Below are 27,746 nucleotides of genomic sequence, written 5' to 3' on the forward strand. Positions count from 1 at the left end.
AGTAACCATTGAATCAGACAGAGGAGGACATTTTTATAATGAAATCATGAGTCTGATTTGTGAAGCATTGAGTGTACAGCAGAAGTTGCATTGTGCTTACAGACCAGAGGCTTCTGGGGTTGTTGAGCAGATGAACGGTACTATCAAAAACAGAATTAGCAAAATGTGCTTAGCCACCGGAATGAAATGGCCCGATGTCTTGCCTCTAGTCCTGATGACCATTAGGTCTACTCAAGACAGAACAACAGGTTTGAGTCCACGTGAAATTATCATGGGACGTGCTATGAGGCATGCATATGTACCAGTGAACAAGCTGATGACTATAACTGATGACATGATTTTGGATTACTGCAAAGGCCTGGCTGACGCAGTTCATTCTGTGTTTCACCAGGTTGGAGAAGACACCACCACACTTGAAAAGAAACCAGCCCATGATCTGAGCCCAGGGGACTGTGTAAGGATAAAAGTCCACAGAAGAAGGAATTGCCTGGTTCCAAGGTGGGGAAGGCCAAGACTAGTCATCTTGACTACAACGACAGCTGTGAAGTGTGCTGGAGTGAAGAATTGGATACATGCAAGCGACACACGGAGAGTTCCAAATCCAAGAGATGGTACTGGAAAAGAATACTTTGAAGAATCAGACTCCAGTGATGATGCAGACAGTGAGGCAGTAAGAAGGAAAAAGAATCGTGAAAGTGGGGAAAGTGAGTCCAGAGAAACGTTCATCCCACCAGAGGAAGTTCTGAAGAGAACAGTGCAAACTGCAGAAACAAGTTCAGACTCAGAAGAATTGCCTGAGGTTCCAATTGACAGTGACCAACACAAAAAGAAAGAAAGAAAAGAAAAGAACATTCCAACAGAAGAGACACCTGAGTCACATGAAGGAATTGGACAAGTTCCACCTGAGATAAATATTGAAGAAAAAGGGACAGACAAAGACAGAGAGGGACAGATTGCGGAAAAACCCCGAGGAGGTGTAGGGAACATCAACAACAAGCTAGGTGAAGGGACAAGTAGACAGCAAGAAGATTGCGTGTCGGAGACCCGAGGAGGGACAGAAATAGGGAAATCTCAAGTGGTGGAAAAAGAGACTGTTGGAGAAAAGGAAGTTGTTGAAGAAAAGAAAGCTATTAAAGAACCAGTAGCAACTGAAACAGAGTCTGATGAAAGTGACAATGAGACACATGGAGGACGAGTTCTGAGAAAGAGAACTTGGCTTGGAGAAAGAAACAATAAAGAAGGAAAGCAAAAGAGAAATGCTAAAGGAGATCTTTGGCCAAATAAGATAAAGAGACTAAGGTACAGACTGACACGAGTTAACTCTTCGAGAGCTGAGCAAGTGAACGAAGTGTCAAGTCAAAACCCAACCAAAGAAGAAGAAACAAAGATACCTGAAAGAGCAAAAAGAATAAGAAAACCAAACCAGAGGTACAAGTCACCGGAATGGACGTATGTGGCACTGCCTGAACAAGGAGAAGAGGCGGACAGCCAAGGAAGTCCAGAGGAGGCTTTGCTGAAGGAGGTTGCAGAAGAAGAAGCTGTGGGAATCCTGAGAGTTATCTTGTCCGACATTGGAGAAGAGACGGATGTTCAGGACCTGATACAGTTCGATGATGATGAAGAGACAGTGAAAAGTGATGAAAATCCAAATTGAGTGAATCCAAGGAAAATCACTTGGAGAAGAGAAGAAGAAGAAATACTAAAAATTAGTAGATTGTAATAATCTGTTGGGTACTTGCTGCCCTTAAAGGTTCAGTAGAGGAGTAGAAGAGGCTAAGTCAAAAGACACGGTCAAATTAACAAAATGGCTAACACTGAGAATAAAAGTAGATGTACCTTTCTGAAAAGATGGTGCAAAATGTGCTGCTGCTGTACAGGTTTATTAATGCTACTTTGGAGCATGCTTGCTCTACTGATTTCATTTAGAGTCACTATAGACACTTTAGAAGGTCATACTGAGAACAAGACTAATATAGGGAAGAGTCCATTAAAAGTAGTTCCGACTAGAACTAGTAATGTACATATTCATAAAGACAGGTCAATTAACGATTTTTCTAGCAATGTTTTTTCTAAATTGTTGTATGAGTATGTAAAGACAATGGAAGTAAGGGATTGCTACGTCTGCATGCAATTACCTGCCTCTGTTTCGGAAGGAGTGACTTATCATCATCTTCCGGCTACGTATGGAATTTCCTGTAGTGTGTTGATTAGTATTTTTTATCAATTAGGGAAATTAGATTACAATATGTCAAATGTAGATAATATTCTTGGGCAGTTGCCTATGAATAAAGCACTGAATCCTGCAAAGGATGCTAACACCTTAGGTGAGATTTTTTTAGAAACCAAAGAATTAACCTTAGACTATGTTTTTAGAAACAATTTAACTTGCAAATTGAAAGGAGAAGAGAAGAACTTTCTAGACATGGTTGAGAGAAGAAGGTTGAACATGCACAAGAAAGCAGAAGGGCATAAAATAAGTGACACAATGTGGGATATTGAGAAAGAAAAGGAGTTGAAAATGTAGCCAGTCCAACTATGGCTATAGATGCCCCACAGAAAGGAAAACTGTTCATTACCAGGAAGAGATCCCAATATGATTATTATTTCATAGGGACTAGTGAGTGCCATGATACATACTTTATTGCAACCGGATGGGGATTTAGAGGAGGAGAAGATCCAGTTTTTCCGGGAGTGTATTATATTTGTGGGAACAAGGCTTATTACCGTTTGCCTGACCATTGGTTTGGTACATGTTATGTTGGCCTGGTCTTTCCAAAGATTTTTCACATGGATAGAGTAGATGATGCTGAACATTCGAACACATTAACACGCTATAAAAGAGAAACATGGACAGAAATTGTAGGAGATATTTTTGGAGCTTTAATTCCAGCAGTGGGAATTTCTTTGAACGCATATGGCATTCGGAAGCTGTCAACAGTGGTAGATCGCTTGTCAACAAGCACCGCTGGAGGCTTTCTTTTGGTAAATACAGAAATGGTTGCTTTGCGTGCTATGGCGATGCAAAATCGACTTGCCCTTGACATTCTTTTGGCAAAAGAGGGTGGAGTCTGTGGAATGCTGAAAGTTCAACATTGTTGCACTTACATTCCAGACGAAAGTAAAGATCTAAAAGTCTATATCAAAAATATTACTGATTTGCATGAAGAATTAGTACCACTGGAAGCTGAAAGTATCTGGACTAAAATGGCTAATAAGATGATTGCTATTAAGAACTTTGTAGCTAAAATAGGTAGTACTATTTTTGGTAAGATATTATTTCCATTGACTTGTGTAATAGTTGCATTATTGATCCTTAGATTAGGATGTATGTGTTGTAGATATAGAAGAAATAAAAAGAGAATCGTAAAAGAAAATGTTAAAAAGAGACAAAAGAAATCAGAAAGAGATCCACAAGAAATAGAACTAGAAGAGCTAAGAGAAAGCATGTATATAGAAACTAAAAAGGAAGATGAGATGGAAACTAGGGTCTAAAAACAAGAACAAGAAGACATTTCAAATTCTTCTAAAAGGGGAAACTAAATTTTGTTTGGGGTTTTGATTTTTGTGGTGATTATATATCACCAAAGGGGGAATTGATGGAGCAGGGTTTTTACTTTAAAACCGAATATCTGTTTCATTTTCGCATGTTATAATTAAAAGTACTACTGATTAATTATTAATGACTAAAAATTTGTCGAATGTTGACTAATCAACCTTATTAACAAGAGAATTACACGTGGGAATGCTATTGCATGGCTAAATAACAAGTGAACTAAGTTGGTGAGCAAACTGACAGAAAACGATGTTGCTTATGTGATGTTATGGTGTTTGCGCTTATAATTATTATGCATTAATGGCTTCTGATGTCGCAAATGGCTAGATAAATACACACACATAAGGGTATTAGCAGGGGAATAACACTGTATAATCATTTCTATGCAGTAATTCTGTTTTTGTCTACTTTGCTTTAAGTTGTCCATTGTGGCCTGCCACAAAATGGCTGCCACCCGCAGCCTGCATTGGAGTTGCTGGAAATTTACAGAAAGGCATCGCTGTTCCTGTGATCTTGCACCTCCGATGAACCGAAAAGCCATAAGCATGATGACAAGTCTGGGACATCAGCCAAAAGCCCCTGAAAGACGAAAAAGTTGATACGAACTTGGAGTGAACCCATCTTTGCAACAAATTCACCTAATAGAGACATCCGTGGATGTTGCGATTTAGTCATGAACATTCAATTCTGCTATTCATTATTTGGGACAATCTATGTGTGAGAATAACACGAACAATATCAAAAAGAGTACCAAAATGACATTATTTCCGCCATTCATCCGTTCTGAATAAAGAAATGTTACTTTTTAGAATGTAAATTTCAGTATAAAAATAAGTAGACTAGAGAGGTCTAGCGCCACTTCCCGAGCTGATAATGCGAGGTCCCTATGCTGACGGAGGGGACGATGACTCTACATGACGACAGAAGACTCTAAATCTTCTACAGAGGACCGGTTCTGACTTAGGATCTGACATTTAGACAGAATAGGTAACTATGAGAGAAATGAATTTTGCATTTAATTGGCTTTTCTTCAAATTTTAGATAAATGAACAATTTTTTTGAATTACTGTCTCGGGTGATTATTTCTGGTCATGTTTATTGATTTTATTGTGTATTCTTTGAAATGTATTTTGCTAGATCTACAGCAACTAGCTGGTCGCATTGACCTCAAAGTACAGGCAGATTAGATAGAGCATATGTGAAAGGTGTTTTTCTCCTTTACAGGGCATGGATAGAGTGATTTAGGGTGAATGTTGGTGTAATGGGCCCCACCAGCGTGTGATGTGTGTATGCGTGTGTGACTGTGAAATCATTCCGTCCGTGGAAGTAGAGGGGATTTGGAAGCTCTGATCTGCACCAAAACCACCTGGGAAACCTACCCTGACAAGTCTGTCTGCCCTATGATACCTTCGGAGCAAAGATTATCCAACAAATATTTTAAGTCATTACATACAATCAAAGGTACTGTCTGACCTTTGTGCACATGTGATCAATCTGTGAATCAATCCTTTAACATTCTGAGTTTGTTACAAACCACTTTCAGAAAATAGGAGATCATGTTCTAAAATTACACAAAGACTCAAAATGGCCAGATATCCCAGGACTATGGGGATAATCCAAGCCATGCTTAAGCTTTAAACCTAGTAGCACTAAATCGTTCTAATAAATCAAATTTTATTTTTATATACATATATCTTAGTTTGTGCTTTCTTACCTAGAAATTCAATGTCAGCAAAATTCATGTTAATTTCACTGTCACCAAAAGCTTTAGGATTTATGTTTCCATCTAGCAAAATTTGGAATATTGTTCATAATACATTTTGTCAGTTAAAATTATTATTGTTAGTCCAGAATATGCCAGTAAATCAATTTGCACACCATCTATTATGGCTTCACACAAAGGATCCGTGAATTGTTGCTTATTCATGAATATTGTAAGTATTACATTCCTAAATCCTTTCTCACACTCATCCAGTGACTGTATTAATTTCAATTTTTCTCTTACTAGATTTGCATGCCAATGTTTTACATTTTTAGTTAATTGCATAGACATGAAGCAAAGTTACCAGCTGGGTCACTAAAGCCAAAGTTACAACATTGGATATATGTTTTCTTGCTCATGGCTTAGGTTTATGAGCACTAACAGCATACACATTTGTTTTGCCAGTAACATTATTCACTGCAGATGAACTATCCCAATAAACTGTAGCTTTTTGAGATATGTGAGCCCTCTCAATGCTCTTGGCTAAGTCACTAACTTCTAAACGTTTTTGATTTTTACAAGTGAGAAGATGTTCCTGTTTTATGTTTTAACTGGAGTAAAACACGAATTGGTCGGTAATGCATGTGTCTATGATCTTCTGGAATTCACAAATTTATGACAAAACACGCATTACAGCCACACATTCTTCAATTGTTACCTCTACTTTGTGCTTCCTCTCAAAGAAGAAGATATGTCGTTCTAAGAGAACACTGGGCTCATCAGCAAATCTCTTACTCATCCTTTCTTTTGCTTCCTTGTACTCCCCCCACATTACCAGTTATCCTTGTGGTGTTTCTCCTACTACTAGATTGTCAAAGACCCTTTAACCTGCATGCCCAAACTGGTTTAACCCCTTGAGTGCCCCGCCCTTTCCACGCCCTGTGCCGGGCGTTTCATTAGCGGGCGGGGCTCATGACGGGATAGTCTCGTCATGGGCACAGCGCAACCGCGGCCCATGACGAGACCATCTCGTCATGGGCACTCAAGGGGTTAATAGAGGATAAGTGTTTTGCTCTGCATTATAATTTACTGCATCAATTGCAACTAGGTAGTTTTCAAATATACGTAGCCATTGCTTCCATCTGATTCCTGCTACCTGTAGAAAAGGGGATGGTTGCATTACCTATTGTGCTGAAGGGACATCTTTTGTAAAAACGTAAATGCACTTTTCCCAAAATATGTAGAATCAGATATCAGGCTGGGAATGTAGAACTGTGTAACTGAATGTCTATTAATGCTGTCAAGAATGTTAGATTTTTATATATACCGTTTATCAAAATGCTTGTGTATATCTATCACATTATTATCATTTTGAGTATTTTCCTTATTTTGTAAATATTTGCCATTGCCTTATGAACTTTGCATCTCAATTCAGTTCCGCCATGCTAATGTGTTGCAAGTTAAACCAAGCCCAATCCAAAATGGCCACTGACGCGCAGATCAAGGAGGAACACTGAGATGAACAATGCAGGAGCAGTATCAACAGCGTGAGGTAAGTTTCCTTAGAGCGCTGCGCTCAGGCTTTACCAACAGACTCTCACAAGGGAAATGTTGTCAATGGCCACACTTTTCTCACAGTTCAATGCAATATTCTTTTGTTCCTATTGCACAATAAATGAGTTGTGGCAGCTGAATGTAGATTTAAATCTGTGGATAAAGTCGGTGGCCTCTGCAAATAGGCTTCAAAATCTCTTCACTGATATGTAGAAGCCTGAATGAAGAGGGGCGCGCCAAGAATTGCTTGGATATTTTTTTAATTGTCTAAGTTGCATAGTAGTAGACAGCCCTCAAGCAAGAGACACCAAGGCAGATTCCAAGCCACCCGCAACTGACAAGTCAGATTGCTGTGCACTCTCAAACCAACCCAGTGTTCTAGCCTGAACCAAATGCAGTGGCAGCTGGCATGGATCGGGGGTGGTGAGGTGGGGATGGCCGGGGTGGGGGTAGGAGGTGAGTATAAAAAATAAATCGAAGTACTTTATCGCCACGCCTCTCCTCTATTGTCTCTTGCGTTGGGCCTGAAACAGGAAGCAGCCAGGGTCCCCTAAGCCAATCACAACGCTGTAATGCAGTGTTGTGATTGGTCTGAGTGCCGTGGTTCGGCGCTCAATCAGGGAATGGGAGCATGGGCATGTTCTCTACTCGGGCTGAAATACAGCCTGGGTGGAGAACATGCAAAGTGCGCATGACCGTTTGGCCGGCCCGAGCCAGCCGGCCAAGCATTTATGCACACTTACAGAGCATGCCCACCACTCCTTCCCCTGCTCTGAGAGCAGAGCAGCCCAGCCCTGCCCCACAAAGCTGCCACAGCAGGAAAAAATTAAATGACAGTAATGTCGAGTTATTATCATTTTATTTTTACTTTTTTTACACTGCAAAACCAGTGGGGCGATGCTCTTCCCCCTTAGCCGAGGCAGCCGCCATTGGCCAAATGAACATTAAAGGTGAAGCAAGCATAACATCAGCACTTTGAATGCACATGGTACATTCGCCACTATGTTTATATTGAGGACAGTGAGACGTGCACAGCCTAGATGGGGCCTAGACATTATTTGTCTTAATAGCAGCTAGATTTTAAATTAAATTGAGCATGTGCAATCGAGTTTAAACTGCATACATTAATGCACCGGAAGCTAGTGTGAATATATTCTGACCACAATAGTGACTAGTAACAGTTTAAGTTGCTTTAGTATAAATGCTCTCCCGGAATTGGAGCATGTGAGCATGCAAAGCAATCTTTATTGACCAATATTAAGGGACACTCATTCATTATTCCAGTATTTTTCTTTTATTCCAGGCAATTCTTCTTCACCCCTGCTGTACTGGCACCCACCCCACCAAGAAAACATGGACAACATAGTGCCAGTCTAGTGGGATTTTTAACATAATTTACGATAAATTAAGAATTGTGTGTAGGGTAGGCTGTTATATTTGCATCCAACCCTTTCAACGTAGCTCAATCACTTTGCATGACTGCCACGCGACATAAAGAGGACAAATCATACGTTACTTACTTTATCTATCCAGCTCCCATTTCTTTTTTTTTTTTAAATGATTTTTATTAGCAATTTTCACAAAATGTATAATATTTACATAAGCCCCCCCCCCCCTTGGACCAAGGTATTACTTCAAATTATACCCAACCACAAGAGAGAAAAAAAAAATCGGTAAATTTGTACGATAATACAGCATGTGTTGTCAAAATCTATATAGTTACAAAGAATATTCTCCCAAGTGAGACAAAATTAAATTAAAGACCAAACACGTTAGGTGTGATCTAGTTGCCAATGCAAGAGCGGACCCCAGATCTGTATCCCTCTTCTCTTTTCTCTCCTCCCTTTAGTTTTATATATGGCTACTTCCAGGGTACAAATTGCTAATAATCTAGTCCTCCATTGTGCAAAGGCCGGTGAAGTATCATCCAGCCACGCTGAGGCTATACAGAGTCGTAGGACAGCCATGGCTACAAAAATAAGGCCCTGCATATGATTTGGTCTTTGATTATTAGATACTCCTAACACAATTTCCTCCCGAGTGATTGATATACTAACTTGGAGAATTTCTGAAAGGAAGTCAGAGATTTCTTTTATCAAACCTGATAGTTTGTCGCATGAGGAAAACATGTGAATCGTATCAGCAGCAGCCATCGAACAACGTGGATAGGTTGTTCCCTTACCTACTGTCCATTTTGCAATCTTATATGGTGTATAATAAAGGGAGAAAAACGTTTTATAAAATTGTGCCTGAAGATTTATAGACATTAAACACACCTGTGATAATTCGTACGCTCGCAAAGGAATATTTGGTTGGATTGCGAGAGAGGTCTGCCACCCCATTAGGTGTTTGCCCTGGTCATCAGGGAGGTTATCTCTAAGAAGTTCATAGATGACCCCAATTTTAGGGGTATTTGATCTGCATATAGTATCTAGTACGATATTATTTTGAAATTTGTCACGTCCCCCTGTTTTGTTTTGCAAAAAATCCCTAATCTGTAGATATTTAAAGAACTCCCTATGGCTGATGGAATATTCAGACTGGAGGTCGGAGAAAGTTTTTAGGCCACTAGAGTTATAAAAACAGCCTAATTGCAGAATGCCATTCTCGATCCATCTCGACATACAAGTATCGTGGAATAGTGCGGGTAGCTCATGATTAAGCTTAATTGGGGTGTAGCATGAAAAACGGCTCAGTCCTAGCAGTTTTCTTACATTAATCCAAACTTTATATATATTGGAGATGGTCTTGAGTTTTACATTCTTGAAATAGTTGTCGTTCATGTGTCGCCAAAGACAACCCTCACAGCCTGTCCCTAGGATCAATTCTTGTGGAGTGGTCCCATCTGAGATGTGGCCCTTTTCTAATGATAAAAGCATGATACTATATCCCATTTCTAATGTCAGTTCTTCTCATACTTCTTACATTTCTATGCTGACGGCTCCTGGGTCTTCTTTCACCATTGCTCTTCAAGAGCTCCATCGTTCACTGTCTCACATTATCTATCACTTGTCCTCCTCTCGTTATTTCCAATGGACTCTTCACACTCTCTGCACAGTAATCCTTCCAAAATCAGCGATGTGCTCATTATCTGCATGATCCCCTGATCACTGTCCCTCACTCCTGTGCCATATTTCCTCCTGCCTAGCTACCCCCTTCCATCCATAGGATCCACAGACTCCTCAGCTCTAAGATTCTGGTAGTACAGCACTCCAAAGAGCTTATTTAGCTTTATCGGGGTTTCCGGCTCCAAGCCTCTCTCCAAAGAATTCAGAAAAAAGCACTCTATAAAAAAATGTACCCTGTCGAAATTCATCAAGAATTATCTACTCAAAAGGAATCTCTTCAGGCGTTCCAAGATAGGTTCACATGAACAGGCTACCTTGTGAAAGCAGTACACCACAACACCACACAACCTACCCTTTGAACATCAGCGAGGGCTTATCATCCCGAACAACAGATGGCAAAGCCCAGCTCCATTGGTTTCACCCCAGGACAGGACTTGGGGCCTCAGCAGACCCACTGCCTCTTATTACTGCCCCCACCAGCAAGCACACTCACTGTCGGACTGCATACTCAGAAGCATGCTCAACACAGGACAGTCTCCAGTGTCAGAGGCCTGGTCTGATAGGCCGGCATGTGGCCGTCTTTTGCCTGTTTGGGACCTGTTTTATGGTTTGATGGGTCGGTTTTAACTGTTGATTTCCCAGATATTACCTCACCTGGTGGCTCTTCACTGGTGCACCTGTTTAAAATTGTGAAACCATTAGTGGCATTTATTTACATAAATATTAAAACGAACTGAATAGTGTACCGATGCACACCAGCACAGCCGCTACTGGACTCACCGCTCGGCTGCTGAACCTCATTACTTTAGGCTCCTCTTTGCGATTCCGTGCAGTCTGGGCCCCACCAAAGCTGGCTGAAGGCTCCGATGAGTGGAAAAAAGGCATTCTATTAATCTATATGCCTCAGGCTGCCTGCCCAGCTTCAGGCGCGCAGGCCGCGGTCTGCAGGAGAGTCACGTGTATACGAATATCGCAGCTACACCACTCCTGATGATGCTTTAATGTAGTTTGTATTTGTGAAAAGCATGAAGGTAGCACCTGAATTGGATGGGGCAGGTAGACACAGTGCTCATATAAGAGAACAGGATGCTGTGTCTGTTTTCTTCTGCCTTCTAGCACTCTGCAGATTGTGAGGAGCTGAAGTACGCATGTCAGTTTTGCCGTAATAAACAAAACAGCCAGAAGGACATGCGCACTTCATTTCTCTGCAATGGACAGGGGGGCTGTCAATCATTATGCTTAGATCAGCCCACGGTTATTCATCAGGCATGGTGAGTCACGGCCAAGTCATAATTGCATTGACTTTTAACTGCCAAAAAATATATATTTTGTATATGGCGGCTGGCACACAAGGGGTCACGCCCTGGCGCTTTTATGGATGATAAGCCCCTGCCATTGGGCTGTATCATGTAGAACTAACAAAAACCGAGCAGAACTTTAAATATTGCTTCTTGTTATGTCTTTGTTGGGAAAATGCACATTGTGAAGCGAATCAAGATATGCTACTCTTAGAAAATCTGGGATTGCGTCAAAATCCATGGGTGAATGCATGGGATTGCCTATGCTCCTCCCATGGAATGCGTTCTCAATGCAGAGTAACAAAAGACGGCAATTTGTGATACCTTATGTTACTCTGGATTTACTAAGCCACACAGAGCCATTGTTACCCCTCACCTGGGAGCCGTAGCATTTTGACGGATTCCCAGGTCTACTACTAATAGTAAATCCGTGAATGCACCAAACTCCATGGGTGGATACGTGGGAGCAACCACGCTCCATCGACGGACCACATCCCTTCGCAGAGTAATGCAAGGTACCGATTGGCGCTGCCTTGCGTTACTCTAGATTCATAAAGCTGTGCAGGGCCATGCAAGGTGGTCTTGCATGGCTGGGTAAATCTCACGTAGGCTTTGGGACTCCATTGTCTCCCTTTGGTGCAAGGGCAACGCAAAACCTTAATGAATATGCCCGCTTAGTGTTTATTACAAACTTCCTTTCTCTGGCACTATGTATATATTACAACTGTGAGTCCCTAATTTTATCCTTCCTTCAGGCAGAACGAACAGACTGTTTTGGTACTGGATGTGTGCTTAATATAACACTGTAAAATAACATAGTGGAATTTAATAACATAACTTAAAAAGAAAATTATATAACAAAACTCTGATCCCTCCTTCCATTAATGCAGGTTTGATGCTGTTTGCTCCGATATTCTTTCAGGTTATGAATTATTAGTTAATGGCAGTCGGGTTAAAGCTAAATAAAGCACCTACTATACTGCACATATTTTTTGTTTTGTGTCCGCAGGTTGCAGTTACCGACTTGGGCGGCCAGATCGGATGCTTCACTCGTTCGTCCTTTGAAAAATGATATAATTATATCGGAACCATTATACAAGGCATATCGTCTGCGGGTTTGACTTGGAAATCAAACAGCGATTCCCTAAGACTACGGATACGACGGTCCATTGCGGCTGTCATACTCTTTATACAGACAATTCATTTGTCTGCCTCTACCTACGTGTCTTGTATGTGGGCACCAAGCTGAGATTACGGACACAGCGGACACATTAGATGTTCCAAGCTGCATCAGACACGACTATACGTTATCAGCCACTCACCTTTATTTCGTGTTGTGAATACCATTAGTCCCCAGATATTTGTCCTGAAGAGACCCCATATCCAGAGTGGGTTGAAACGTCGTCGACACCAACAAAGGGAGAGCAAAAAAGATTTGTTATACTGTCACATGCCTCTCATTGTTTTTAAGACCTTCTAAATATTATGTTCACTTTGTAGGCGGTGATCACTTCACTGGGTTCTATTATATCTTTTCTCACTTTTTCACCGTTTTTCATATGTGCCTGAAAAATATAAAATGTTTGTGATACAATTGTGATTTATGTAATAAATTACATTTACTTCGGCTGAAGTAAATAAGCTCTCCAGGCTAATTAAGTAATTGCATTTATTGTAAGTTTCTTTGGCAAAAGTGGAATAATTCTTGGTATACTCTTTTGTTTTTTGATTAAATCAGCTGTGAGTATAATTTCTACTCCCTATTGCAAATGTACTAATTTGAATAAGTTCCTTGTGAACATTTTCTTATTTAATACTAATACCCAGTTCACAGGGACATATGGGTGGCTCTTGTTTCTTATAAACATTTGAGGAGTAAGGCACACAGTCTGGGTTTTCCTTGAACTGTTTGAAATGGGACACATTTTGCATCAGAGGCTCTCAGCCTCTGCCGTAGTTATCAAAGTCACGTTGATTTTGGAGACTTTCCATGGTCTTCATTAGAAAGGCAGCCAGAACATGCTCCCTGTGTGCCTATACTTGATGAACACTCAGTCTCCCACTGATAGTTTTGGCGTTTGTGCTCGCCGTCGCTGGGACACCAGGCAGTTCTTTTCTTCTCAGGGAGCTTGCTCACGGTTAATCAGGAACTAGAAGTGCCACAATAGTAACCCCAGAAGATATAGAGAGATGGTCTCAAGAAATAGAGAAGCCAAAGTCACAGCCAAAAATATAAGACATTTTCAAATTGAGAGTAGAATTAGAAGAAATGGTTGCTGGAAATGTGGGTCTAGACAGATTAAACACATTCAGTGAAGAAAAATTACTGTTTATTTGTAGAAGCATTACACAAAATACAAAAGTATTCCATGAAAAACTGGCGAATTTGGCATCGGAAATGGGAATTGACATAGGGAAATCAAAGGTGTTGCAGAAACCATATAGAGCAGAATTTTCTGAGAAGGATTTGGAAAACATGAATGTGTCTGGAAGAAATTTACAGATCAGGGAATTGTTATTTGTGTTGCAAAAGTGGGGAGATCTTGAAAGATGGAAAGTTAGATGGGCAAAGAAAAAGGAAGAAGCACAGGTAAATCGAACAACATCTGAATATGCCATGAGAGAAACAGAAAAATTTGAGAGGTTGTATCGAATGAGAGAAGTACCCGGAGGGGGGTACGTACATGTGCCATGAAATAGACAGGATATTTTGTCATTTACAAATGATTTCCCAAAATTGAGAGAGAAACCAGTGGAATGGTACAGACAAGTTGAGAGATTTGTGAAAGTATCAAAGGTTTTGTTGAAAGATCTGGATGATCTGTTTGACATAGTAGTACCTGGAGATTTGTGGACAGAGTGTAAAATTACTGTAGATTGGCCTAGTGAGGAGTATCCAAGAGATTCAAAGACAGGAGCCCCGTCAGAAGATGTAATGACAAAATATAACCAGGTGATCACTTTTCTGGAGAGTAAAATTCCCCCAAAAGAAACAGAATGGGTAAAAATAGACAGGACAACCCAAGAGAAAAATGAGTCTGTGCATGCCTACTACGAACGTCTTTTACAGGTGTTCAAACAGTATAGTGGGTTTGAAAGCTTAGAGAACAAAGACATGACTCATTTTGTGTATCGATTTGTGTCTGGGCTGAGATTGGATATATCTCAAATGATTAAGCAGCACATGTTGTGTTGGCAATCAAAGCCCATTGACGAAATTTTAAAATATGCTAAATATTGTGGAGACGAAATTGATAACAAACGAAAAGTCTTAGAAGAAAAGGTAATGTGGGCTCAAGTAAAATTAGCTGAACGGTAAGAGCTCCAAATAAATAAACAGTCAGAAAATCAAGAAAGAGCACATGGTCAGGGTGCCAATAATGGGGGAAAACCTCGGGGAAAATTGAATCGGGAAGAGGCAAAGAAAACATTTCCCTGTCACGGGTGCGGAAAGTTGGGGCATTGGAAGAACGAGTGTAAATCTATACAAGTTAATAATGACCCGAATCAAAATTTAAATCCACAGATGCAGAATGAGGTGTTAATGAGTCATCAGTAACAGGGTATAAATCTTCAGAGTCAATTGCCACCTGCCCCTAAGTCAAATTTTGTGAGTCAAGCCAAGTACAGAGTAGACGCCTGATTTCCAGAAAGAAGTGGTAAGAAAAATGTTGTAACATCACAGTTTCTTTTGCAGGATCCGCTAATTGATTGTGATCAGGAATGACGGTGCCTGAGGGGGGAGGAAGGGGAGTTCGTACTTGGCACATCCCTACCGGTAGATCAGTCAGGTCCATATGTGGAAGGTAAAGTGGAAGGAAATGATATCAATTTCTTGTTGGATACTGGTGCTACCAGGTCTACTGTAAGAACAGCAGACATTCCTAACCTGCCCCTCTCTGGTGAAGACATCCAAGTTGTAGGTGCTTCAAATAAACGGATTAGAACCCCGATCACAGAACCAATGGAGGTGCGAATTGGAAATTTTAAAGAAATTCATAAATTTGTAGTCTGTGACTCAAGCCCTGTAAATTTGCTTGGAAGGGACTTACTGTGCAAAATGAATTGCACCATATGTTGCAATACAAACCCCAGATGAAGATGGAGTTTACAAGTTCATGTTAGCTAAACAGGGAACAGAAGTAAATGAATGATATTCGATGATGACACAGAATGAATTACCTGCCGAAGTCAAACTGACTGTAAATGCAGAAATATGGGATTTTACTGGAAAAGAAATGGGATTAATGGCAAATGTAGATCCCGTAAAAGTGACAGTGAAAGAAGGTGCTGTTCATTCGAATACCAGACAATACAAAATTAGTCCAGAAGTATAAGCAGGTATTGCAGCAGAGATTGAGCGATTGGTCGAACAAGGCATCTTGAAAGAAATAATGAGTAGCCCTTGTACCTCACCTATAGTTGGCATTAAGAAACCTAACGGAATATATCGGATGGTTCAAGATCTTAGGAAAATTAATAAGATTGTTGTACCATGCTGCCCCGTAGTGCCTAATACAGCTGTGATTCTTTATCAGATACCATGGAAAGCAGGATGGTTCACATTAGTCGATTTATGTCATACATTCTTTTCCATTCCATTGCATCCAGATAGCAAGTTTTTATTTTCGTTCAAATTTGAAGAGCATGTTTACGTTTGGTATTGTGTGCCTCAAGGGTACATTGAAAGTCCTTCAATCTTGAAACTCTTGTATTGCCCAGAGAGTCAGTCCTGGTGCAGTATATTGACGACCTATTGGTAGCGTCAAACACACGCGATGACTGTGTTACTGATTCAATTGCATTGTTAAATCGTTTGGCAAAAGGTGGACATAAAGTGTCCCCCGAGAAACTTCAGTTTTGTAAAAACTCAGTCAAATACTTAGGACATCAAATAGAAAGAGGAATTAGGGAAGAGAGACCTCTGAAAGAATCAGAATAATAAGACAAATGCAGTTGCCACGAACCCAAAAAGAAATAAGAATGTTCCTTGGAGTTGTAGGGTATTGTAGGCAATGGATTGTAGGGTTTGTTTTACTAGCCAAACCCCTCATACAAATGACCAGAAAAAGAGAGAAATATCCTATAGAATGGGATGAGGAAAGCATAGGATCCTTTAGAAAGTTGTGGGAGAGTTTGTGTGAAGCACCTGCTTTAGGCATGCCAAACTATTCAAAAGAATTTGCATTATTCTGCTATGAGCGGGTTAATGTGCACTTTCAGTTCTGACACAGAGACATGGATTAATGAGAAGGACAGTGGCATATTTTTCTGCTACCTTGGATCCTGTGGCCTGTGCATTACCAGGTTGCCTCAAAGCTGTTGCTGCAACTTGTGTAAGCATAGAACAGAGTGAGTCAATTGTGATGGGACACCCTGTCAAGGGGTTCGTTCCTCATGCAGTAGTGATTTTACTGACCAGAACCCGAACGCAGTACCTTACTCCCAGTAGGCTGACAAAATATGAAAGAATAATACAGGGGGCTGAAAATGTGACAATAGTGAGGTGTACTGTTCTTAATCCAGCTACCTGACTACCTGATCCCTATGAAGAAGAAGTGAAAGATGAGGTTGAGCATGAATGTCTTGACGTGACTGAACTTAGCACCAAATCACATCCTGACATACAAGAGGAACCTTTGAAAAAAGCAGAACATGAGCTGTTTGTAGACGGCTCATGCATGAGACATGAGGAGGGAGGATTGAGTGCTGCTTATGCTGTATGTACATTAACTGGAATAGTCGAAGTATCCTATTTACCAGAGGTTATATCTGCACAAGTAGCTGAATTGATCGCTTTAATTAAAGCATGCAAAATTGGGAAAAATTGGGGAGTAACCATTTTCACAGACAGTCAATATGGTAATGGGGTTGTGCATGATTTTGGCCAACTGTGGATGCAGAGGGATTTCCTGACTTCCTCAGGGACCACTATTAAAAATTGAATTTTCGTGAAAGAATTACTGGAGGCAATTCAATTACCAGAAGAGGTGGCCGTGGTTAAGTGTGCTGCTCACCAATCAGGAGATGACTATGTTACAGCCGGTAATCGATATGCTTACCAGGTGGCCCAACACTGTGCAAGGTATAAAATTGCCTTAAACAAGCAGATTGAAACTTGTAGAATCAGCTTCCAACATATGCTACTTGCAGGAGTGGGAACCTGGAAAGAGGTGAAAGATCTGCAGGACGTAGTAGACACAAGAGAAAAGGAAGAGTGGGTGAGAATAGGATGTCAAAGAATGACAGAATATGGTGTGTGGGTTTGTTATGATGGCAGACCAGTTATGCCAGAAAGTATGCTTGCACCGATGGCTAGAATGTACCATTGAGACACACATGTGGGCAGAGATGCAATGATTTGACTTTTCAGACAAGATTAGTTTAATGCAAAGTTCAGGAATGTAGCAGAGAGCCTTTGTCAAATATGTTTAATATGTCAACAAATGAACCCTGGTAGGAAAACTGTGGTCTGTATGGGAAAGATCGGAAAGGTAGAGGGTCCTTTTGTAAGACTTCAATTAGATTTCATTCAACTGCCTGCATGTCGAGGGCTGACATATGTACTTGTCATAGTTTGTTTATTTTCAAAGTGTGTGGAAGCATACCCGACCCAAAGAAATGACAGCTTGACAGTGGCCAAACTTTTATTAAGAGAACTCATCCCTAGGTTTAGTTTTCCAGTAACGATTGAATCAGATAGAGGGTCTCATTTTAATAATTAAATAATTCAAGTAATCTGTGAAGCATTCAAAGTCAAACAAAAATTGCACTGCACCTACCATCCAGAGGCTACTGGAGTGGTAGAACAATTAAATGGCACAATCAAGTCAAGACTCGGAAAGGTGTGTGCATCCATCCCACTGGAATGGCCTGATGCCTTACCTCTGGTTATGATGGGACTCAGACGTATTCCAGACAAAAATACTGGATTAAGTCCCCATGAGATACTCATGGGAAGAGCCATGAGGCAGGCATGTGTACCAGGACATACGCTGTTGAATATAATTGATGACTTGGTTTTGGAGTATTGCAAAGAGTTGGCTGACAGAGTGCGTTCTATCTCTCATCAGGTTGGGAAAGACGCTTTCAACAGAAAGCTGAGCCAATTGCATGATCTGAATCCTGGTGACTGGGTAGTTGTGAAGAATCGTGCCCAGCACACAGGTGGGATAAACCACATCAAGTTATATTGACTACTTCAACAGCTGTAAAGTGTGCAGGATTACCTAATTGGATCCATGCAAGTCATACAAAAAGGGTACCAGCTCCTGAAGAAGAGTTTCAATTGAAACAAGAAATTGATGGTGCTGAAGGTTGTGCAGCTGAAGAACTTCCTATAGGAGATTCTGAGGTAACTGCCTAAGAACAACCGAGCACTTACCAGGACAACTGGATCCCAGTGGTGAACATACCTGAAGTACTTATAAGAACTAGGAGTCAAACACAGTTAGACCGATAGAAAAAGAGTGAGGACCAGACAGGAATAGAAGAACTCGCTCAGGAAAGTAGGGAAACGTCTGATTGGAAGCCTGAGCAGGAACAGTTAAGGAGAGAACAATATACTCAGACAGGAGAAACTCAAAGCCCCATTCCAGATTCTGAGGAGGGACAGCTAGGATTTAGAGAAAATGTTAAAGCAGAAGAAGGTAAAGAGGAAAAAAGACCTGAACATGACCAGATAGGCATAGAAACGCAAGTTCAGGATACAGAAGAAAAACCAGACATCACCAATCCTGAACAGGGTCAGATTGAAGTAGATGAACCCATCCAGGCAGAACAGGCCAGAACAATAAGCCCTGGACAAGGTCAGATAGAGAGGAAATCTGAAGACAAAGCTGATCAAGTTGTGCCAAAATCTAAAGAAAATAAAAGGAGTCTTGAAGAACCTGGCAGTGCAGTGAAATCTAAGAAAAGTCGAAAAGGTAATAAATGGCCAAGGATTATTAAGAGACTGAGATACCGACTTAAGACAATTAGTGAAGAATCTGATCAAGAAAATGAAGTAACTAGTCAATCTGGACCTTCTACAGCAACTCCAAAAAGAAGGAGTCAAAGATTGAAGACATTGAATAACAAGTTCAAGGGTCCTGAGTGTTATCTCATATAAGGTTCTGAATCAAAGAAGAGACAAATCTTGGCTAACAATGTCTAATGATAAAGTTACTGGAAACCCAAAACAAAGCTGTATAAAGAAGTGTGGTAGGCTCTGTATATGTAGTTTAATAATAGTCCTCATAATATGGGTGATATTAGCAATAGCTATTCCCTACCTGATGGTTACTGACAAACTGAATAGTACTAATGCACATACAGAAGTTGCAAACATTAAGGGCGATAGAGTAGACTTAGAAACACCAGATGAGCTAGATTTACACCACACTGTAGATAAGAATGAAACTGATTTAATTGTATTTGGAAAACTCTTAGTACATTATGTAGAAACTATGGAAGTTAGTGATTGTTATGTTTGCATGAAATTGCCAAATTCCATAGCTGAAGGGGTAACTTATCCTCATTTACCCATGACATATGGTATTTCATGTAGTGTATTAACTAGTTGATTCTATAGAACTGGAAAACTGCAGTATGATTATTCAAATGTAGATGTAATATTTTCAGAAGTTCCTTAGCACTAGAGACTCACAATTCATGGATGAATATTTCCTAAAAATGAAGACAAAAGATATAGCTGATGCACATACATGCAATTTAACTGTAAATTGCATGAAGAAGAAAAGATATTTTTGAATTTAGTAGAACACAGGAGACAGGATTTCCAAAGAAGGGCACCTGAACCGAAACCTCAGATACCTAAATGGGCTGAAAGGGAGGGCCTTTTAGTAACTGGCAAGACACATGCTGCTATGTCTCTGGACTTTGAAAAGAAAGGGAAAATTTGTCTCCATAGACTAAAAACAGAATATAACAATGTATTTATTGGTTCTAGTGAATGTGAACATACCTTTTTAGTAATTGGGAGATGGGGACTAAAAGGAGGAACTGATCCAGTATTTCCTGGAATTTATAATATTTGTGGAAACAAAGCCTGTTTTAGGTTGCCTGATCACTGGTATGGGAGTTGCTATTTCCGAATAGTATACCCAAAATGTTTATCATGTTAAAAGAATCACTGGAAGCAATAATGACAGTAATGGACTAATCCGATACAAAAGAGCTAGTTTTTCTGAAATAGTAGATGATATATTTGGTGCATTGATACCTTCAGTAGGGGTTCTGCTGAATTCTTGAAAAATCTGTCAATTGTCAACAGTAGTTGATCGGTTATCTACTGACACTGCTGGAGGAGTTTTGCTGATCAATACAGAGTTAGTTGCTATTAGAGCTATGGTTTTTCAAAATCGACTTGCCCTTGATATCTTGTTGGCAAAAGAAGGTGGAGTCTGTAAAATGCTGAAAGCACAACATTGTTGCACTATATACCTGACAAAAGTGTAGAGATTGGAAGATATATTAAAAATATTACACATTTGGAAGAGGAACGGAAACCACTGAAGGCTGACAGTGTATGGAAGAAAATAACAAATAGTTTTTCGACAATCAGTAGTTGGTTTTCTAACATAGGCAAGAGTATCTTAGGTCAAATATTATTGCCAATCATGGGCATAACTGTATTAGTTTTGATGATAATGTGTTGCCGCAAATGCAGTGGGAAGAGAAAGAGGTACGAAGTGAATGAGAAGGGTAGGAAAAGAAAATTAGAAGACATACGACTTGAAGAATTGAAGGGAAAAATCTACAAAAGAATGAAAGGATCACAATTTAAGAAAGATAAAGGAAGGAATAAAAGATTTGAAGACATCAAAATGGTAGAGTGCTAAATTCGACATCTGATTTAATAGAATCTAGTGATGGCATAAAATGCCATCAGAGAGGGGATTGATTGAGCAAGGTTTCGTATAAAAAGAAACTTGCTCGTATGCAAACCTCTTGAAAAACCTTTAACATTGTAATCAACCACTTCATGAATACTAATTCTGCACCACATTTGACATTTGTATCCAGGGGAAGCTTTTCGATGTATTATATTAACCAGTAACCCAAGTGTTCTAAAATGGCTGCCAAAAATGTGGGAATTCTTCTGCGCATGCGTCTACTACATCTAGGTAGTATGACGTTTTCAGTCGCTTGGGGGAAAACTTTGCAGCTGCGCAATAGCTTTTAATATGGCTGCTCAAAACCTTCGCACTAAAGCACATGCTGAGCTGAAACTAACCTATGCAAGTTTTACTAAACTGTTAATGCAAAAGATTTATTAAGTAAATGGGGTTAGAGTAGAAATAAGTGGTATACAGTGAATTCATTTAAGTTTGTATTCTAACGTGTTCTTCTTTGACTTTATTAATAGTTCATATTTGGGACTTGGAGGGTGACCACATCTCTGTTTCCTGGTGGCTTCTACGCATGCGCAGCGCCTGCTTGCCCTAAAACAATTGAGGTTATTGACTGGCTGCCAAACCCTAAGCCCAGCAAGGACATGGGAAGAACAACTCTTGACCCTACGAGAGGAAGAAGACGCAACATTTTATTACAGACTTATAGATCCACATATGAAAATTCTTGTGGCAATAAAGCTTGTGGGTATTAAAATTAAGGGGCGGGGAACTAGACAATAGACTAAAGAAAAATATTACACTTAGTATGGTGTGATGTCCTCACCCCACTGTTTGGCCCAATCAAATTGCGGGTGAACATTGAATTGAAACATTTGGGGGTGGATCATACACTTGAATTGGTATAACAGAGGTAAGTTCTAGATAGTTAGACACACTTGATGCTGAGATGCCGATGCTATGCTGAGATGCTGACCGATTGTGCTGCAATCTGACTGAAGAATCCAACACTAGGGAAATATGCGGAACAACCGGGGAGGCACATCTAGAAAGGGGTCCGGACAAGCCTGAGCCCGAGCCGCAGGAAGTAGCATCAGAGAGGGATGTAACGCTGGCATTACACTAGAAGAGGTCACCTTCCCGGTCCTGAACCGGTCCTAAATCCTTGACACTCTGATGGCGGGGTCCTCACACCATTCTAGGTAAATATAACTGTAGGGTTCATGCTCTGTGCCTGTTTCCTATTCTTTCTCTCCTCAGGTACTGTCATTGCAAGAATTTAATTGATGCAAACTGATTATAAGCTAACTGTACTATTTTTCCTGATGGAGAATTCTGACATGTCTATGTGTATTCTGATTTGACTCACAAAATTATTAATTCAGATAAACTTTATAAACTCCTTCTGAGTTGGTGGTTCTTTGAATAAAGGATACATGTATTATTGTAATTCCTCCCTATTCTAAACTACTACTGGATCTTTCGAATGTGCATTTACTCAAGAGACAGGAATGGTAAGGATAGTGGTGTAAAGGTTTCCTAGGGTAAACAAAATTGATGACCAGTGGATATTTGCTAGCTGATTGAGTGTATGAATGTATATGGGCCCAAATGAGTGTTGTGTGTATGAATGTGTAGAGCTGGTAAACTCCGCTGCATCATAGGGAACCATACCTTGTTCTTTAAACAGGATTTTGTCTTCATCACTCCCTGGTGAGACCCATAGGCCGGATCACCATTTGCAGGGTCTGACTGGCAGGCACAACTTGTCGAGGTCCTCGGAGTATACACCCATCAGCTTAGACAGAGAGTTCGTCCTTCACGTCTCACAGTGACTTGAGGGTATTCTGTGCTCCTGCGGTCTTCTGTGAAAGAATGGTCATGATGTTTTCCCACTTTCTGGACTGGACGCCGGGTTCAAGTCTCCTGAGAGAGGGTCCGGTTTTACTATATAACAAGTGCCCTGGGCCATCCTTGTCACTCAGCGAAGCATGAGGCCCTACGTGGGCCCTGGCAGCCTAATTTGTAGGCCTTTTGGTAAATTGACCAGAGTTCTGCACCCATCTTTTCTGAACAACAGGCTCTAGGCTTGTCTGACTGAAAATCACAGCCAGCCTCTCTCTGCGAGGCCTCCTGCTCCAAACCATAGAGCCCCCATCCTACCCGTGTGCACAGAGTTCACTGGCGCAGAGTTCACTGTCTCTCTATCGTGTTGAAATATAGCCCACCACATCCTGGGTAGGTCTGGTTATGAGAATAGAGAAGTTCCCACCGCAACAACGTCAGACCAGGGTGATGAATGTGGCAACCAAGACATATATATATATATATATATATATATATATATATATATATATATATATATATATATATATATATATATATATATATTCACTTAAAAAACCATAGGTTTCACACATGTTATAGTTAGGTGGATATTTCACTCGTAAAAAAACAATGAAATTCCCCGTTATAGTTAGTTCAGATAACTATAACTCGCGCGCCCGCAATCCTGCTCATGACGTCACATATTACATCACTCATGACATGGTCAGTGGCATCACTCACGACATCACTGATGACATCATCCTTGTGATAGAGTGGCGGACGCGCGAGTTATAGTTATCTGAACTAACTATAACGGGGGAATTTCATGGGTTTTTTACGAGTGAAATATCCACCTAACTATAACATGTGTGGAACCTATGGTTTTTTAAGTGAATTTGCAAGGTTTTTTAAATGCTAATTCCTAACTATAACGTGTGTGAAACCTATGGTTTTTTCAGTGAATTTGTAAGTTTTTTTAAATGCTAAGTTATGTATGTATTATTATTTTTTTTATATATTTATTTTACAATAAACTATGTATTAAAAATGTTTTTTTTTTCTTGGTTTTTCACCGTGCGCGCACGGTGCGCACACCCCGGCGATTTAATTTTTTTTTTATTTTTTTTAAATGTCTGCCTTCGGGGTCCTTCAGGGACCCCCTGACAAAGGCTAGGGGGTCAGGAACTCTCTACCCTGCCCCATTTTCACGTTCGCCACTTTCCTTTTTCACTCTCGCATTGATTTCGACCGATTCGAACGTTGACTAACATGTAACCACCAATCAGAATTACGCTCGCGCACGTGAGGGTGCGCCCACGGTGCGCGGCTATAGATATGTATGTGCTTTTAACTGCTATTTTCTCAGGAACTACTGAACAGATTGACTCCATATATGCAAAAGGCAAATCCCTGACCTGAGGACTACCTCTCTGCCAAATTTCAAGTAATTCTGTTCAGTCGTTCGGGCTATACCTTCGACTAAAGGTCCTATGGGAAAATGCATGGGGAAAACGCGTTTTGGGACCCCCCTTTTTTCTCGGCCCCCGCTTGTCGAATCCCCCCGAGACTTTCAGGGTAGGAGCTGAGCGGAGCGCCCCATTAGTTTTGAAAATTTCGCGAAGATTCGTCAACCGGCGCCAACGTTATTCAAAATAGAATTTTCAGATTTCCTATGGAAACACGGTCCTAACTATAACTATCTAATATATATATATATATATATATATATATATATATATATATATATATATATATATATATATATATATATATATATATATATATATATATATTTCCCCAAAAGTCCAATACTGCGCTCTCAGTCACCAGTAAAATCCAAGATCCAAAGTGATATCCAAAGAGGTGTTTATTCCTCACAACAACGCGTTTCAACTCTATGCAGAGTCTTGATCACGTAAGGACAAACAATAAGTGAGCAACAGATAAAGTCTTCCGGGAGCGGTAAACAGTGACAAAGGACAATCCTGTTGGCACAAGTCAGTACAGTGGCAGACATTTTGCAATGGGAATACAAACGTAAATCGTAACACTGTGGCAGACATTTTAGCAGTGGGAATATAATTCATAAAAAGTTGTACATGAAAATATGTAAATGATAATTGCTAAAAGAGCACGAATGACTCTGCGGGATCAACATATGAAACAGGTAATCTGGATACAATCTATGAACCGCATACACCACATGGACCGCATAACTTAACTAGGAGGTACGGCAAGTGCCGCTGGTCACTAGGCAAGACCGAGAAATGTGGGGGAGTTGCTAGTGAAGTGCATACGTGCTGGGAAATATTGAGACGCATGCCAAGGTGAAGAGCAGCTTATCGTCTATACTGCTAAACTGGTCGTGTGAGTGAAATTATCACTATCTTATGTTGGCTGGTGCCACAAGAATCAAATAAATCAGATAAATCAAATAAATCAAATCAATCAATCAAACAATCAAATACAACAGAGCTATGCATGGCAAGTGCCCATGTGCGGCTCGTGCAGTAAGAGTCCTGAGTGAACACGGGAGTAGGGAATAGATCGGCGATCACTGTACCAGAACCCCAGAGGCTTCATCCAAATGCCGTGAGAGAGGCGGGGGGAAAGGGTAGGAAGCCCGTGAGTGTGCACGTGATTGTGATGAGCTCCTTCCTTTCCTCCTAGAATAAAACAGAGAATAAACAATGTTATCATCTAAAATACGAACACAACAAAACATAGACGATGTTGTTGTTCTACCCTAGTTAATTACAGACAAGGAGGAGGGGGAATCTACACAAGATTGGCCTACAGTATGTTCTGCTGATTAAAGAGGGCAATGAACCAACACACAGCCAAAACAAAAGCGAAAAAGAGATAAGCATAAGTTTGTAAAATATCCATTCATCATGATACTTATTGTGAGACAAGTTATTATGCAAGTTGTAATGCAAAGAGCTACAAATTACCACAGATTATTTAAGGTGTACTGCCATCTCCTCATCCTGGTTCAAACCCCCGGGGTGTTTGGTCTGGAAATCTACAATATATTTTGATTCCCTTTGTCGTAGTTTGAGTACTCTATCACCCCCCCTCGGGTTATTGGAAATCTGTTCCAGGATAAAAAATCTCAGGAGGTCAGGATTGGAGAAATGTTTCTCGTTCCAGTGTCGAGCCACCGCATATTTGGCATCAGAATGTACGATGGCCCGGTAGTGTTCCAACACCCGTTTCTTCGCCATCAATGTGGTGCTCCCAATGTACCATAATTCGCAGGGGCATACAATCGCATAAATGACAAATGTCGAGCTGCAGGTAAGGAATTGTGTTATCTCTTTATGTATGCCATTGCAACTGATCTTTTTGCAGTGAAAGCTCCTCTTGCAAGCCTTGCAGTGGCCGCAGGGAAAGAATCCCTGCAACCCATGTTCCTGTCTTTGAGGGTACCTGGTGACATCATTGTGCAGTAGCATGTCCCTAAGGTTCCTCCCCTTCCTGTACGTGACACCGGGTCTCCTGGGAATGAGATCACCAATAGTGGTGTCTGATCTAAGGATATCCCAGTTTTTGCTCAGGATACCTTGTATCCTGCGTGAATCTGCACTGTATGTCAAAATGATTCTGGTCTCAGTGTCGTCATCATTGGGGATGGTGTTGGAGAGGGTGGTGGCCCTATCTATTGCGTCTGCTCTGTTTTTGGCTTTGCTCAGTACCCAATTGGGATAGCCTCTGTTCTTGAAGCGTTCCAGCATCCTGGTACTCTCTTGCTGATAGGAAACCTCAGTGTTGCAATTCCTTCTTGCTCTGAGCAGCTCCCCATAGGGGATACTCCACTTGAGAGTATCCGGGTGGCTACTTAGAGCATGCAGGATGCTGTTGCCTGCCGTCGCTTTTCTGTAGAGGGATGTGAGTATGGAGTTGCCCACGATGTCAAGCTTGACATCGAGGTACTCAGCCGAGTTCTTACTGATGCTGCCAGTGAGGACGATATTGTAGTCATTGGTGTTGAGTAGGTCAATGAATTCACGGGCTTCGTTCTCCGTGCCTTTCCAGACCAGAAAGAGATCATCAATGTATCTAAGCCACAAGATGGTATGGCCTAGATACTTGACAAGATTCGGGTTCTTGCATACCTCTTCTTCCCATTTGCCCATGAAAAGATTCGCTAGACTCGGCGCAAAGCAAGAACCCATCGCGGTACCCGTAGTTTGTCTATACAGGGTACCGTCGAAGAGAAAGATGTTATTGGACAGACAGAATCTGATCATGTTGAGAATCATCTTATTATGCTCCCTGTAGTGTAAGGGTTTGGTGTTGAGAAAGTGTTCACACGCTGCAATACCTTGTTCATGGTCGATGATCGTGTACAGGGATTGTACGTCTAAGGTGATCAATAGACAGTCATCATCCACCTGTAGATCATTAATCTTACCCAGAAAGTCCTTAGTATCTCTGACATAGCTGGGCAAGTTGCTGACAAACCCTCTCAAAAAATGATCTACATATTTAGACACATGTTCGGTGACACAACCCCTAGATGACACGATGGGTCGCCCTGGTGGCTTGGTGCAGTTTTTGTGTATTTTGGGTAATAGGTACAGGACCGGTACAATGGGATGGTCATTTTTGAGAAAGCAGTATTCTTCCCATACCAGAATACCCTTATCCCGCCAGGTGGTAAGCATATCCCAAATGGTGGTAATACTGTTATTGTATATGGTGGTGTCTATGGGTGTGTAATATCTCGTGTCAGAGAGTTGTCTTTGGGCTTCGGCAATGTAGTCTTCTCTATCCATAATCACTATATTGCCACCTTTGTCGGCTGGACGTATAATGATGTTCGTGTCCTCGCTCAGTGACTTGAGTAATGCTCTCTGCTGTGAGGAGAGATTGGATTTGTAGTGC

The sequence above is a fragment of the Triturus cristatus genome, chromosome 8, assembly GCF_964204655.1.
Source record: "Triturus cristatus chromosome 8, aTriCri1.1, whole genome shotgun sequence".
Taxonomy (NCBI): Eukaryota; Metazoa; Chordata; class Amphibia; order Caudata; family Salamandridae; genus Triturus; species Triturus cristatus.